Source organism: Podarcis erhardii (assembly GCF_964252035.2).
Source record: "Podarcis erhardii genome assembly, chromosome: 4".
Lineage (NCBI taxonomy): Eukaryota > Metazoa > Chordata > Lepidosauria > Squamata > Lacertidae > Podarcis > Podarcis erhardii.
In genome coordinates, this window is record NC_138508.1 from 52,994,822 (window position 1) to 53,010,949 (window position 16,128).

Below are 16,128 nucleotides of genomic sequence, written 5' to 3' on the forward strand. Positions count from 1 at the left end.
TTGCAGCCAGGTTACTTGCTTGCATCCATATGAACCTGCCCATGTTTTAAGACCAGCCCACTTTTAAGATCAGTTAAACTAGTGGACACTAAGGACAGGGCCTTCTCAGCAGCTGTCCCTAACTTTTAAGATGTGAAGATATAAAAAAACCCACCTGTTTCTCTCACCTCATGCGAGAGGTGGCTGGGCTGGATATGCTGTTTTGTTGTTTTATTGCTGCAACTTTGGGAATGGTTTTATCTTGGCTGAATTATATTTAGTAAATACAATGTTATACTATAGGACTGTATTTTTATGATCATATTGCTTTTCACCATCACGTTTTCTGGGAAAAGAAGTATTTAAAAATTTTAAACAAACTAACTAACAAATGGAAACGTGTTTTTAATTACAATTTTTCATGCAGATTTTTTTTAATAAACGAAAAAAGATTAATGTGGAAATGGGATGGAACAGACTTCCGAGTGAACACACATGAAAGTGATGTGAACCAGAAATGGTCTGATTAGCCCATCTGTACTTCTAAGAGCTGTGCAGCTGATGAGAACAGAGAACCACCACAATAAAGTGGCATTTTAAAGTGGCTGCAATGTATTTCATTCTTCTCTTTGCTCCCCACCATCTGCATTTTACTTTTACTTTATATTTTGTCAGAACTTTAAATAGCCTTTGGTGGGCAACTCATGTTGCTGTATGTTAGATTAAATATCTTTTAATGGTCACGAAGAGTCGGACACAACTAAACGACTAAACAACAATGGCCGAGATGTAGAGCGAATGGTCAGCAAATCTGGGGAAAGAAAGAAGGTTGCAATTAAAATAATCAGGAAATGAAAATAATGTGAATGCCACCAGAAGCATGAGTGTTAGGACCCAGTGACTACTGTGAGATATTTTAGTGTGATAGAGAAACAAATTTATTCATTTGCGAAATTTATTCTAAACCTCCTTTCTCGGCTACTACTTTGTTAAATCCTGCTTCCAACTGGATGGCATATTTTATAGGTAACTTAACTTAATGGTTGTTTTTTTTAAAAGTCAAATCCTCTTTGTAACCTTCATTTCTTCCTAAAGATAAATAAGCAAAACTTACTCTAAGCTAATAACTACCATTAAGCCCAAAGAAGTACAGGGAAGGAAGAACCTGCACTTCCCAGAAACTAATTAACAAGTTAAGTCAAGCAAGCAAGCCATAACGTTAGCTTCACTTAGTGTTATGCATTTTCATAAAGGACATGACCCCTGCTGGGATCTACTCACCCCAGCTGGTAGGGAAATTGATTTTTTCCTCCTTTATGCTAATTAACAGCAAGACTGGAGATGAGCGGTTGCCCCATCCAAGATTTTAGCAAGAAAAATCTGAATGACTCAAGCAGTTTGATATGCTGTAGCTACAGGGGAAGATAATCAAACTTCCAAACCACCAGCCATTCTGGCATGTGTGAAAAAATTCTTTCTCACCTGGCCCATTTTAAGGAATGTGCTGCTATTGTCACCCTAATCTCCAAATGTAATGCAGTGGGAATGGCTGTACTGCCAGAGAAAGGGATGGTGGGAAGCCATTTTGATCTCTTAAAATGCTATATAAATGGGTATATAGACTGAAATGACAGAACAGTGCTATGGGGAATGAAGTAACTAGGCACCTATTAATTTCTTTTAAAGGACGACTGACCACTTGGGTATGATTAAAGTAGAGAAGGACTTAGTTTCAAAAGAACTGTGAACAACCACACTGTAATTTCACAGACATGAAGACGGGTGAACTGTGTTAGTTCTCATCAGTGATATAAGGGGCAATATTCAACAGGTGACCTGTCATTCCAAGTTGGAGAACAAATAACATTTTAGCAACAAAGACTCTGCCTGGGACGGTACGATTCCTCTCCCACCCCAGTTTTTATGTGCATGTTCAAGAAGGAAAATGGAGGAAAAACATTCATAACCCACATGACACCAAAGAACTGCAAGTGTCAGGTCGTTGCTCCAAAAAGAAACCATCTATGCAGTCTTTGCTAAACCTATTGAAAATATTAAAGCCATCATGGCAAAGGTATAATTTGCTAGAGTCTTCTTAGGCCTTTCAACCATCCCAGCACAGGGACCATCTCCTGCCCTATCTTTAATTAGGTATATAAACCAATGTACCTGTTAAAAGCAAAGCCCTGTTGTTTCAGCTGGTAGAGTTCTAATTGGTCCCCAATAGTATTAAACTGAATTACATCTAAATCCTGTATAGCTGGTTTGTGGACCAGGCAGTGTGCAACCTAATGAACCTGAATTCAGCATGTGCATGCCTTACTTTCTATCAAATGTGTAATATCTGCACCAGAAATCTGTATTAATAGAAAAAAGAATATGAACTTTACAACCAAGGACCATTTGTTCTCCTATATTTTTGAGCTCACAAAGACAAGTTTGATGTAATTATCAAACCCCAGAAACACATCATTCAATTGTATTTGAGAGACAAAAGCAAAAAAAACCCCAGTTACCGTGGTACCTCAGTTCTCGAATGCCTCCATTGTTGTACGTTTCAGTTCTCAAATGTCAAAAACCCAGAAGTAAATGCTTCCATTTTCAGACATTTTTCAGAACCTGAATATGCAATTTAGCTTCCACCAAGTGCAAGAAGCTCTTGCAACCAATGGGAAGCTGCACCTCGGTTTTTGAACGTTTCGGAAGCTGAACAGGCTTCTAGAATGGATTCTGTTTGAGAACCGAAGTATCGCTGTATAAACATAACCGCCAGAATTAACAGTAACTATTGTCTGTAGCTATGTAGATGCAATGCATTGGTAGAAGCTTAATTTAAATATAAAACTACTCACTCTACCTCAAGGAAATAAATGTAGTAGCTTATGAAGATTATAAGGCATAAAAGTATGGTTGACAAGCCATTCCAGGGCTATGATTTCACTCCATCCACAAGCTCTTAACAACTTGAACAACTTCAATGAAAACTTTTATGATAGTCCTATGGAGCACACATGTTTTGCAATGAGTGGCTTCTCCTGCCTTTGGCTTGCTAAGTCACTGTGAATTTGTATTCTCTGTATTTTATTGGGCAGCTGTCAAACATATTCAAGAAGTACTGTTTATATAGGAGTCACTTGTGCAATTTGAGACAGATGGAATACAAGTCTATGCATGTTTGCTCATCATTTTGTTCAGTGGGGCTTATGCTGTAGTAGGACTGCAGTCTTAGAGCCCCATTACACCTTCAAATTGCATTTACAGTGGTGCCCCGCAAGACGAAAAACCCGCTAGACGAAAGGGTTTTCTGTTTTTCGAGGCGCTTTGCAAGACGAATTTCCCTATGGGCTTGCTTCGCAAGACGAAAACATCTTGCGAGTCTTGAGTTTTTTCCCGCTTTTTTCTTCCTTTTTCTAAGCCGCTAAGCCGCTAATAGCCGCTAAGCCGCTAATAGGGTTGCTTCGCAAGACGAAAAAACCGCTAGACGAAGAGAATCGCGGAACGGATTCTTTTCGTCTTGCGAGGCACCACTGTATTGGATTTGTTGATGTGGGGGGGGGGTCAGGATTGTGCCTGTTCAGTAGAAATGTAAATGGAGATGTATACATACATGGTAGGACCTGTACAAATGATTATGGACCATCTTGTGCAGGGTCCCAGTCAAGTGAAAGAACCTACTTATGTACAGTTGTACATGTGAAGACTGCAATTTGTAACTACTGCTTAGCATAATGAAAATCTGGGGTGTGAAGCTAGCTGATTCACATACCCCATTAGTGAATGTAGTTAGAAGGTATGGCTAGGGCTAAGGAATGGGTAGCCAATGTGGTGCCCTCCAGATTTTGTGGGAATACATCTCCCATTATCCCTGACCACCGTCTGGTGCTGGTGAGAGTCTAACAACATCTGGAGGACACCATGTTGGCTACCCCTGAGCTAATTAAATTAAAACTGAATAGCTCAGAGTGGTCTTGTAGTAGCATTATCATGAAATCCAAACTTAGGTTCTGTATGCAGTACACTTCTTTCTGGCAGCATTATGATCCAAACCCTGTCTCGGTTATGTGGTACAGAATAACACTTGCCCACAGCTCCTCCATGCAGCTTACACCAACTATTGTACCTTCCAATAAGCATAGAGGCTTAGGAGAAGCATCTGCTATACAGCACCTATGGTCTTCTCCACAATTTCCACAGTTGATGGGAAACTTGGAGGCTCTCTGTGTACTACTTTCTCCTACTTTCTACTGCATGCCTTTCCTTACACTACCCTTGAAAACAATTTGCAACATGTATTCCCAGCTCCTACTGGCTTCCCCCATCTCCCATTAATATGGTGCAGGATCCCCTAACTACTGAGGTTGACACAATCCCCAACCTTTCAAGCAACCACAAAAGTCACCATTTTCACCTTGTTGGTTTCCTAAAGCCAACTCAATTAAAAAGCTCTTGTAATGTGACAAAAAAGTTGAGACCCGAACCTAAGCAAGAATCCAAGAAAAGGAAGTTCTCTTGCTGTGGGACACCAAGTACTTCGCCATGTACCTTTACTGTCTGAGCGTAGATGGAATCATCAAAAGGGCAGCCTAAGAGATGGCAATGCAACATGTAGATAAGATAAACTGTAGGGCACATAGAGCACGGAGCACCTGTAGCCCAAAGCCACCAGCTTTAATTGTGAGTGGCATGGAACAGGAATCCATCCCATGCAGACCCTGCAGCACTGATGTCTTCTGCTCTCTTCTGGAACAGATAATAAGCTTAACAGCTGTTCTAACAGTAGTGGTTTGCATTTCTGACGAGCCTGTCAAATTTGAAAAACCCCAGTGAGCTCAAAAGACAAAGCACAGACTCCTGCCCAAAAAGAATAATGCAAAAACAAATACTAGCTACCTTGCCAGAAACAGTTGGGCTAAATAAATGTTGCACTAGTCCTGTTGGGATGGATCCCTCAAGATGGAAAATGAGGGGTATTAGTAATGTTATTAATACGGAGCATTCTGTGTGATTCTGAACATAGAAACTCGGGCAATTAGAAGCTATGATTTACTGTACTTTTCGTTCATAAATCAAGCACACATAGAGGATGATTATAGTGCTCTACGTGACATGCCTTTAATGATTTAGATTGGATCCTGCTGAGAAGGATTTAATTTAAGGCACTTGTAGCCCTGGGATCAAATTATTTGTAACAGTTGATTGAAGCTTATGCTTCCCCCTACAGCTTAACATTTAGCCAGAGATTATCCTTGTAGTAGATTCCATTTGACTCATGCAGAGCTTCAGCCATTATTTTCTCAAATAGTTCAATCTCAAGCGGTATTATCTATCTCTTATCAGCATTATTGTAAGGTACCTATTACTTTTAAATCACCTGTCAGAGTAAATAAAACTTAATGGATAATACAGTACACTTATTGTCCCTTCCCCAATCATTTAGCATAAAATTTCCAAGTATTTAGAAAATCACTTTCTTTTATAAAAAGAATGGAAAATGAATGCTACACATTTCTTTAGAAGTGCACTTCAACTAACCTAAGTGGGACTTGTGAGTAAACATGCATAGGATTGCACTTTTAGCTCTTAAGAGCTTGTTAGGAAATGCTGAAGCAACTGAAACGGTTTTTCAAACATTTCAAAGATAGTTAAAAAATCATGATGACAATCCATATTTTTTGATAGATACAAGAGTGGATGCCATACCTTAGAATCAATCCGTATCATGACACCAACTGTACCATGCCTTCCTCTTCTGCACACATTGAACAACAAAAAACACACCTAAGAGATGTGGCTTTATTTTTTGCTCCCACACTCTTGTTGTGCAAGGAAAACAGCAGCTCGACAGGTCAAATAGGAAGTTTTCTTATGCTGAATCAGACCATTTAAGCTACACTCACTTACAGTGGCTTGCCAGGATTTCAGACAGGGGTATTCCCAGTTCTACCTGGAGATGCCAGGGATTGAACCTGTAACATTCTGCATGCAAAGCAGGTGCTCTGCAACTGAGGGAAAGCCCTCTTTGTAGATAAAGCTGGCTAATTCATTCAAACAAACCAGGTAATTGTCTAGAAAGGTGTCTGTCAATTAGGTCAGAAGCTTTAGCTTGTCTCTGAATACCACTTATTGAGAACCACACGTCCAGGTATCTGCTTGGCCCCTGTGAGAACTGGATGCTGGACTAAATAGGCCTTTGGCCTGATCCAGCAGGCCTCTTCTAATGTTCACTTGCACTGCTTCTTATTTGGGTGGCACCACATGCAAACTGAGGTGATTCTTCCAGGAATTCTCTATGACATTGTAGAGATTTTAGTCAGCTCATGTGGAGATAGCCTCTCCCACTAGACTTAAGTTTTCAGAACCCATGAGCTAGCCTTCTGTACAAAAGGCTGAGCACAATATGATGAATATTGGGTTGGATCCAGACTACATTAGTTGAACTTGTGTCCCAATGAAATTGAACAGGATGAGCTGATCAAAATTTGACTTCAGTAGGAACAAGTTCAAGAACAAGTTGTCTGGATTCCATTGAATGCGTAGCCTTCTACTATTTACCCATAGCACCAGGGGACCAATTGATGAAATACAAAAGCAGTTACCTGTAGAAAATAATGATCCAATCTCCATTATATTCACATGCATCATACTCAAAATGAAAATAAGATTAAACATTAGTGCTTTTGCTTCATATATGAATTCAGCAGAGTGGCACTCCTAATCACATATAGCATTTAAACAAAGTTAATAGCTTTCTCTTTTGCTGAAAATGGGGGGGGGGGGACACAACACCACAATGGATTGTGCAAAATCTGTATAGAAACAAATCTGCTTAATTAAGAGCTTTCTGGTGTATGCTGCCTGTCAAGGAAACTGTAACATTTTGCATAGCAACTTGGAGTCATGTGCTACAACCCACAGATTATGTTTTTCTCAACACTGATGGACATGACGCAGCAGCCCTATGGCTGAGCTCATAGCAATAGGAAGTCCTTAACATGGAAGAGATTATTATAGATTACCGCAGCTGGCTGCTGCAATTTATAACCGTATCCAAAATAGGCAGCGGCAAAGTACAATGTTCTCCTAAAAAACATTAAAATAGTTCAAAAAGCTGGTGGAAAAACCCATCACAGCATGCTACTAAAAGGTGAGGAAAGAACTACATGTGAAATCTGAGCATAGGAGTCCCCAGGAAGGTGTGAGAAGGAAGTGATCACTGAGGACGTGGTAGAGCCCACATCCCTCCTTCCTCTTTCCTAGCTGGCCCTCTGCACGCGCATGCGCGCGCGCGCACACACACACACACACACTTATTTCTGCTGGATCAGAAGCTCTTCATACTGATACCTTCCATATACTCAGTTTCACTAACCTTGGGATGGATCATGTTCCTAATTATACAAAGCCACACTTTCCCATAGCTTGGCACTTTTGCTCAAAGCTGTGATCTACAAGCCGCTTATTGTGGAATAGTCCCATAGCAATTAACGGAGGTGTGCCATAAAAGGAGTACTGGTATTTCAAATGCAGCTTCCGTTTACAAACCAAGACAACTGGATACTTCAGTACGAAGCTTTCACACGTGTATAACACAACTCATAGTCATGTTCATAAACCTTAGCATTTTAAATATTTTTCAAATCACTAGGCCATATTTAATTGAAGTCCTGATTACTCATGAAGAATCCTGATCATATTACCAGTTGGTTAGCATGTTAGGTATAAGTAGCCCATATAAGCAATATCAACAGTTGTGAATATAGAACTCTGAAATGGTACTTATTCCAGACGAGTTAACATCAAGTACATGGGGACATCTTGTTTGTGTAGCATAAATTCCAGGGATGACAGTGACTAAATACCATGTGAAAAGTTACAGATATCGTCAGAGTAGTAGTGCTGACTGCAGTGTCAATCCAAGCAGTTGCTTATATAGCAGCAATGATTTTATAGATGCCTATGAAGAAGTGTGTGGCCTCAAAGTCCTATGCGGAAATATAGAGAACACCTCTCATATAGTGGCTGAGTTAATATGCAACAGGAAACTGTTTCATGTATGAGATTCTACTAGTCTTTGGCTTATTCACAGCTCTTTCATGTGCCAGAGCACAGTTCCCTGTGATTCTGAACTATCAGAGCCATGGCATGTTTATATTATGATTTGTGAATACAAGCCAGATTTGTGAATACAAACCATAGTTTCTGATCCTGGCTTGCTTTGAAACCACAGTTTAATACACTGCAGTTCTGAGTTTGTAGGCAAATGGAATTGTATTTAAAAGAAAGAAAGCAAAATAAGCAAACCCTTCCATGAAAGGAAAGGAAAGGAAAGGAAAGGAAAGGAAAGGAAAGGAAAGGAAAAAAAGGGTGTGTCCCAACCCAAGGGCCAGGCAGGCTCTTTCACATTTTCCTGTTATTTCTTTACTGGATCCATGTACAGTGGTACCTCGGGTTACATACGCTTCAGGTTACATACGCTTCAGGTTAAACACTCTGCTAACCCAGAAATAGTGCTTCAGGTTAAGAACTTTGCTTCAGGATAAGAACAAAAATTGGGCTCCGGTGGCGCGGCAGCATCAGGAGGCCCCATTAGCTAAAGTGGTGCTTCAGGTTAAGAACAGTTTCAGGTTAAGTACGGACCTCTGGAACGAATTAAGTACTTAACCCGAGGTACCACTGTATTGCAGATGCTGGAGATGGCAACATGTCTCAGGCTAGTCCTGCACAGTGCTTAGTGCACTTGCATGCAGTTATAACTATTTTATTCACATTTGTGTCATAATGTTTGCCATGGCACCCTGGAGATGTTTTCATAACTCAAACCTTAATTATACAGATTTCTTTTTGAAAAAATGCACACAAATGAAATCCAAGTTCTTTCGCAGCATCTATGGTTCACTGCAGATTCTTCTATATACATTAAAACCTTTGCCAATATCCTTTCTTGCACTCAAGGGACTGCAGTTGCACTTATATAACTTCATAATTAAACTGTTTACTTAAAATGGGTTGGAAAGCAGTTTGCCGTTCACTGTACCTGCTGAACTTGCTTGCCTTTGGAAAACTACCCAATCACTTATTTTAAATGGCTGCCAGAATTAAGTTTAGCTTCCAGCCTCCAATTTTGTGCTCTCAGATAATCCAGGTTGCAATTTATGAGAAAAGAATTCAAGCATATTTTATACTACATATGCATTCACTATCTAATTACACGCCATAAGGAATGCTACCTGCTCTAAAATACACCAGAAGCAAATTAGGCCCAAAACGTGCCTGCAGAAATCTGCGCAAGGATTAAATGCTCTCTCAAGAACTGAAAGCTCAAAAGCGCAGCAGCAATTATAAGATTATTCTACAAACCAGGAAACTGGCACTCTTGCAAGAAAATGCTTTAAATCACATTTTAAAGGGGTTTCTGGGTCTTTATTAGAACCTGCTCTATAGACTCTAACTGCTTAATCCTATGTCAAGAAAGCTTGAGCTAAACTGCAAACAAAGAAACGGTAGAAGCATTTTCCTCACACATGTCAGCACTAGAGCAACACAAGCATCCCCTTCTCAGCCACAGGGCCACCTGCCTTATGGGAAGGATTCCATGAAAAAACTCCAGCTCCGGCTCCTGTAGGATTGTCCCCTTAGCACAGGATTTTCTACCACCAGCTGACATGTGGGAAGGAACTGGAGGGAAAAGCAAGCAGATAAAGTAGTGTTCCTGCTCAAGCGGATCCTGTTTGGCGTTGTTTATAAGTGCATGACATTCATGGTATTCATTGGATTTTATTAATATTGTGAGTGACTTTGAGGACTTCAGTCAAAAAGTGACATACAAATATAGTAAGTTTTGTTGTTTTTGCTATTATACTATGTATTTCATGTTTTTATTTCATAAACCACCTGTAATCTTCAAAAGAGGACGAGATATAAATTTAATAAAAGAAAGAACTGGATAGCTCAGTTGGTTAGAGTGTAGTTATGATAAGGCCAAGGTTGCAGGTGAAATCCGTGTGGGACAGCTGCATATTCCTGCATTGCAGGGGGTTGGACTCCGGGCCCCTTCCAACTCTACAATTCCATGATTCCATAAAACATAGAATCTTGGTTCCCCTGCCAACTCATCCCTTTCCCCTTGTGTGTCATATCATTTAGAGTCTAAATCCCAGGGCAGAGATTATCTTAATACAGATCTTACAATCCATTCTGGGAGCCTTTTAAACTTAAAAAAGTGCTTTAAATAAAAACAAATTAATTATTATTAAACATTTCCTAAGTATGTCACATCGCAGAGTACTGTACCTACAGTCATTGAATTCATCCGGTAAGCGCTAATATTTTATTTTAATATCTAGCATGCCTTGACCGAAAGTCTTCAACTGTATAGCAAGATATAAAATGCAATCAGATTGTAACAGCTGAAAAACAAAGCAGTGGTGCGGATGGGAGGGTGCTGGCCACACTGTTGCTGTGGCCTGCTGTTTCATTCTCCCTCACAAATGCTTTTCCAGTCCTTTTCACCTCTGAGTAACTTCTATAAATATAGGCTGTATCTGTCCGTTAGTTAATTAAATAAGTAGTCCTCGGAAAAATGCTCCACTTTGCACGAACAGGTATTTCTGAGAATGATAAGCCACAGTAGGGGAGTGGGGAAGGGGGGGGGGACATCAAAGAGATTTATGCATAAAAAAGGTATAAACAGCCTGTCAAAGAGAAGTCTAGCAGATGCTTAGTGTGCACTTAACCAGGTGCTTGAATTGTAACTTTGGTTTTCTATAATTGAAGCTGTTGGGTTATTTGAAGTCCAGTAGTTTTGTGATTGCTTTCTTTTTTTAAGTGAAGGCATTATTGGCTCAGAAGCAAGCAAGCAGAGGAGGAGGGATATCTGAGATATTTTTTGCAGCAAAAAATATGCATAAAGTATTATATTAGACCCCAGATCTGCAGACAACATCCCTTCAAAGTCACTGGGACATCTCCAAAAACAAGAGGTTTCAGCAAAACGAGAGGCTTGAGAATTTCATTTTAACTGCTTTTGAGATCTCAGTTCTAATCACTGAGATGGTTTTGAATAATGCTCTATTTGTTACTAAAATGAAATCATTCTGAAAACAGTGGCCAAATACAGTGCTAGAATTAGAATGGTTTTGTAACTGCTACAAAAAAATGAAACAACAACCACAAAAATCAAACAATGTTTTCTTCCTCTACTTAGAAGCTCATTCTTTTAAATGACACAGAGAGATAAGATGTCTGAAAGTGCAGATATGTCACACTATGGATCTTTATTCCCAACACAATTCTAAATTAAAACTCTGTTTCAAGTGCATTTTTAACAATTGTTTGTGTTGAAATGAAGTTGGCATTGATGATCTGCACAAAATGCACAAATAAACTGGAGAACTGTCACTTGTAGCCAGGGGCGCCAACTTATAAAAAATATTGGGGGGGCGGGGGCCCATACCGACTTATAAAAAATATTGGGGGGGCCCAAGACCTCCAAACCGCTGCTGCTGGGGGAACGAAAGGGGCGAGCCCCGGGCTGCCCCGACCTTAAGTGAACCTGTGAGGGCCTGCCCTTTGCGGCAGCCGATTGGCTACCGCCGTGGGCGGTGAATATTAATGAGCTAGGGGGAATCCCCGCTTCTAGCAGGGCTGACACCAGTCCCGCAAGATTGTTGATGGGTCGAGAGCCCGCAACCCCACCCCCTCTCTAGATCGGGAGTGGCTTTGTTTTAACTCATTACTGAATGTATTTTAAAAGGTAACTATCGTCAAACAAGGAAAATAAAAAATACCAACATAATTTTGTGATTTTACAAAGCATAATATAACTAATAATTTTCTTAAATTATTGGGGGGGCAGAGCCCCCCCAAACGAATTTTTGAGGGGGCTCGGGCCCCCTCAGGCCCCATGGAGTCGGCGCCTATGCTTGTAGCCTATATAACAAAATTGTGGAAGGGTTACATATAAAATGACCTGTTACTGAAATGCTACCATGCCCCATATAGTAATTATGGCTAAATCTTATATTGGAGGTGCAGCCATGGTACAACAGCAGCCTGCCAGAGTCAATAACTCTTCAAAAAATCAATTACATTTTTATAAGCTAGATTTTTGAATACCCTTCATTTTTAAAAGGTCTGACAGTTTATGTGACTCCAGTTGAGGTAAGCATTTTCAAAGTATAGCCTAGATAGATTTTTACAAGATGACTAACGCTTGATTATTTAGATATCACTCAGAGTCTTCAAAATCCTCTTCTTGAATGTTTTTAAAGACTGGATGATATCCAAATTATCAAACATAAGTCATACTCAGAGCAGACCCACTGAAAATCAATGGAATTAAGTAACTTAAGACAATTGATTTCAATGGATCTACTCTGAGTATGACTTAATTGGATATTATCCGGTATCTGTGTCACTATTAAAATATTAATGCAAGGGAAATAGCATATTCAATTTAAAAACCCCAAAGCAAAATAGCAGCTATTTTCTCATGTATTTTGGGACCAAATTTGTAGAATGCCTTATACAAAAATTATAGGCAGCTACTGTATATCGGTTCATTAGTGGAGCGGGGGGGGGGGGGGGAGTACAAATGCCACAGTAGTTTATCCAGATATCACAGTTGGAAGGAACTCAGTCATGACTGGAAACACCAGAAAAACCAATACTTTACTACCATGATGTCATGAGAGAGAATTATGAACCTGGAAACAGGTTTCCTCACACAGATTGCCTTCAAGGTTTGATCTTGTGGCTAGTCTGGAAAAAGCTTAATAAAAAGCCCAGGTTTGAACAACACACCAAACCAAAGGCACACCGAGGCTTTTCTTTACATTCATTTTCACTGTTTATCAACTGTGTGCTCTGTATCCACCTGCGTACAAATATATTAAAAAGGGCTGGGTGGTGGGAGCAAGACCAGTTGCTTTTCTCTTTCAAGGACTCCTTGGATATCTGTAGTTCCATATAAGGACTAAATACTGGCCACGGCCGTCATGGTGCTCCCCTTCTTCAGTCTGTTCAATAACTTACTTTGATGAAATACGCCACATGTTTTGGTACATTTGTGTGTCCCACATGGTCATACTGCGTCACATTTTCTTTGCAGCTTTAATACTGTATATACAGTACATGATTTTATCCAACTGAGTCAGGACTGGGGAACCTTTTGATATTTTGTCGCATTATTATTATTATTCTGTTGGGAGCTGCCCAGAGTGGCTGGGGAAACCCAGCCAGATGGGTGGGGTATAAATAATAAATTGTTGTTGTTGTTGTTGTTGTTGTTCAAACCAGGGGCAACATTCACTTCTTCCAGTGGCCAATGCAGAGCAATGAATGTGAAGTTTACCTTTATGCAGAAGGATGGTTTCTACACATTTGCACACCCCTCTCTATTATCCATCCAGGGAAGCAAGAAGCATTATAAGAAATCAAGGACACCCCAAAACACTCAAGGAGGGGGTGAAGCGGGCCCAGTAGGTAGAATCTCAAGGACTATATAGAAGAGGTTGGAGAACTAAATTTGATCCTAGATCTGAAGTTTCCCACCCCTGCACTAAGTCGTACAGTAGACACACTGAAAACAGCGGGCTTCAGTTAATCAAGTCCATTGGTTTTAATGTGCCTACATTGTGTAGTACTTAGCTGAAGACAATCCACAGAACCTAAGAAGAGCTTGCTGGATCAGGCCACTGGCCCATCTAGTCCAGCATCCTATTCTCACATTGGTCACCCAGATGCACAAGAGCCCTCTTTCCTCCTGTCGTTTCCAGCAACTGACATTCAGAAGCATTGCTGCCTCAGACTTCGGAGGCAGAGCATAGCCATCATGGCTAGTAGTTTTTGTTGTTCTCATGCAAGCATGTTTTGCTCACAAGAATAAAGACGACTAGGCTTCAGAAGGTTAAACTATAGCAAGGATACATAATATCTGCTGGGGGGGAAAGGTTACAATATCACCCAAATGCAAATATTCAGGTGAAAAATGGTTGAGAATACGTGCATTAAAAAATATGCCATAACTCTTCATGCAAGCATGGCTTGCAGGTGCACAGAAGATTTCAGAATAGGATTCAAAAGTGGAAACAGGATTTTAAAAGTCCATATGCAATTTTTGTTTTAACTGTTATCAACATTCCGTCGGCTAAATGATAGGGTATGAGACTGGAATTATTTTTCTCATCTGTAGCCTTTATTCCGACCCTGACAGCTGCAATCTTCTCATCCTGCAATGGAGGAAGAAAGGGCCCACACCCACAACCTTGCCACCAGAGATTATTTAAAGCTCCCGGCTGTTAAAGTGAAACAAAAGATAACAGCTCGAGTGACAGCATTCATTCTTATCCCAGACCTGTGTGCAGACACATGAAAAGAAGCTTGCATGCAGAATACTACTTGCATTTAGAATATCCTGCCCAGAGAAATCCAAAAGCTGGTTTTAAAAGAAAAATTAAGTTACTCCACTGCCAACACTTGGCTTAAACACCACTTTTCCCAAAAAGGCACATACTGAGAAGGGCAAGGACACTTGGGTCCCTGGATCAGTTAAGATACACAAATGAAAGCTGAATTTCTAAAGATCCTAGTAGACTGTGTGTCTCCACCAGCAACTTTTTGTGCCACCTCAAAGTCAGAGCTAGGATTCTGAGCTTGGAAGCAGGGAATTCAGGTTCAAATATCTGTGCAGCTGTGACTGCAGCTCATGGGAGAGTGGCCTCTTATAGACCAGCTCAGGGGTGGGAAACACTAGGGATGGGCAAATCTGACAATTTCAGCTTCTCTCAGTTTCCTCCTAATACACACATCTTTTCAAAGAAATTTTCATTGCATTTCTTTGTGCATTTTGCTTGGGCATTTTATCCAAATACGTGCGTTCTTGAAACTTTACTTGGCTGGAGAACTGCACTGCAAATTGGGAGGTGAGTAAATAGTCAAAGGATGGCTGCAGTTCAGTTTGTATATTGTTTCAGAAAATATGAATCGGGTAGGTTCACCTTTAAATGCAAACTGCAATGGATTCCTCTCTCATTCTCATTTGAGAGCCAGTGTGGTGTAGTGGTTGAGCGGTAGTCTCGTAATCTGGGGAACCGGGTTCGCGTCTCCGCTCCTCCACATGCAGCTGCTGGGTGACCTTGGGCCAGTCACACTTCTTTGAAGTTTCTCAGCCCCACTCACCTCACAGAGTGTTTGTTGTGGTGGAGGAAGGGAAAGGAGAATGTTAGCCGCTTTGAGACTCCTTAAGGGGAATGAAAGGCGGGATATCAAATCCAAACTCTTCTTCATACCTCAGGCCCAAGTGGAATGTGTCTTTGGCCTCTCATAATGCCTATGTGTGCATGTGTGTATGTGTGTAGAAATTAGCCTACTGTGCAAAGACAAACTTTTTCTATTCATTGCTGAGCCCATTTTTTCCTCTGGCATGTGGCCTCAGGAAGGTTGCCCAGAAGGCAATGTTGCCCTCAGGCTAAAAAAGTTCCCCACTCACAGGTTTATGAAGCTAAAACACAGCTCCTTGGGCGCAACCACATGAGTATCTCTCCTGCTCTATGAGCTGTTCTGGGCACTTGCTGCCATTTCTCCCTCCTTCCCTATGCATTTACCTACACCAGGCCATCTTGTAAATGGGATATTGTGCAGAGGCAGGTAACACTCTCATAAATGACAATGAACTCCTCATAAACAACCAGCCATATTTTTCCTAAGCGGCTGAGTTGCGGCTAGGAGCCCTCTTGTGCACACCAATGAGAATGTTCACATTATGCATGCAGACAAATCAGAGGCCCTTTGAAAATGTCATGTTTTCAATAAATCGCTCCTGCTTCTGGCAGATTGTTCCCTGAGCACTGAGTCACTTCTCAGCCTCTCCTTCAAAAAGTTAGTCATCCATCAAATAATTAATCATGCGCCCCAATCTGAGAAATAAGGGGAATCAAAGTACAAGCTGCTAGGAATTCAAACCTTACCAGAGGTGACGTCTCTCCGGCTTGTGCACCCGTGTGCAAGCTTTCTGCATGCTTCCCTTAGTGAACCCACCATTCTTGAGATGGAGAATAAAAGGCCTCAATAAATGACTTCCCTCATTATGAAATGTCTTTGGCTCCATTTCAACATTTTAGTGCTCGCAAAAGCTGCTTGTTGCCTGATACA

General features: G+C 40.7%; 1 protein-coding gene and 1 long non-coding RNA gene across 10 annotated transcripts in view; one reads left to right on the forward strand and one right to left on the reverse strand.

The window, feature by feature from the left end:
* LOC309340497 overlaps positions 1-16,128 on the forward strand; it is a 120,227-nt gene that overhangs the window by 97,012 nt on the left and 7,087 nt on the right. Inside the window, exon 3 of one of the 5 annotated variants that reach the window (XR_014156019.1) lies at positions 14,171-14,452. The exons of the other annotated variants lie outside the window; for them this stretch is intronic. This is a non-coding gene — a long non-coding RNA (uncharacterized lncRNA). Of the gene's footprint in view, positions 1-14,170; positions 14,453-16,128 lie in introns of those variants that run through there. 5 annotated transcript variants of the gene reach the window in all.
* The window catches only part of GRIK1 (glutamate ionotropic receptor kainate type subunit 1), a 150,311-nt gene that overhangs the window by 81,217 nt on the left and 52,966 nt on the right, over positions 1-16,128 (reverse strand). The gene's annotated exons all lie outside the window — the stretch shown is intronic.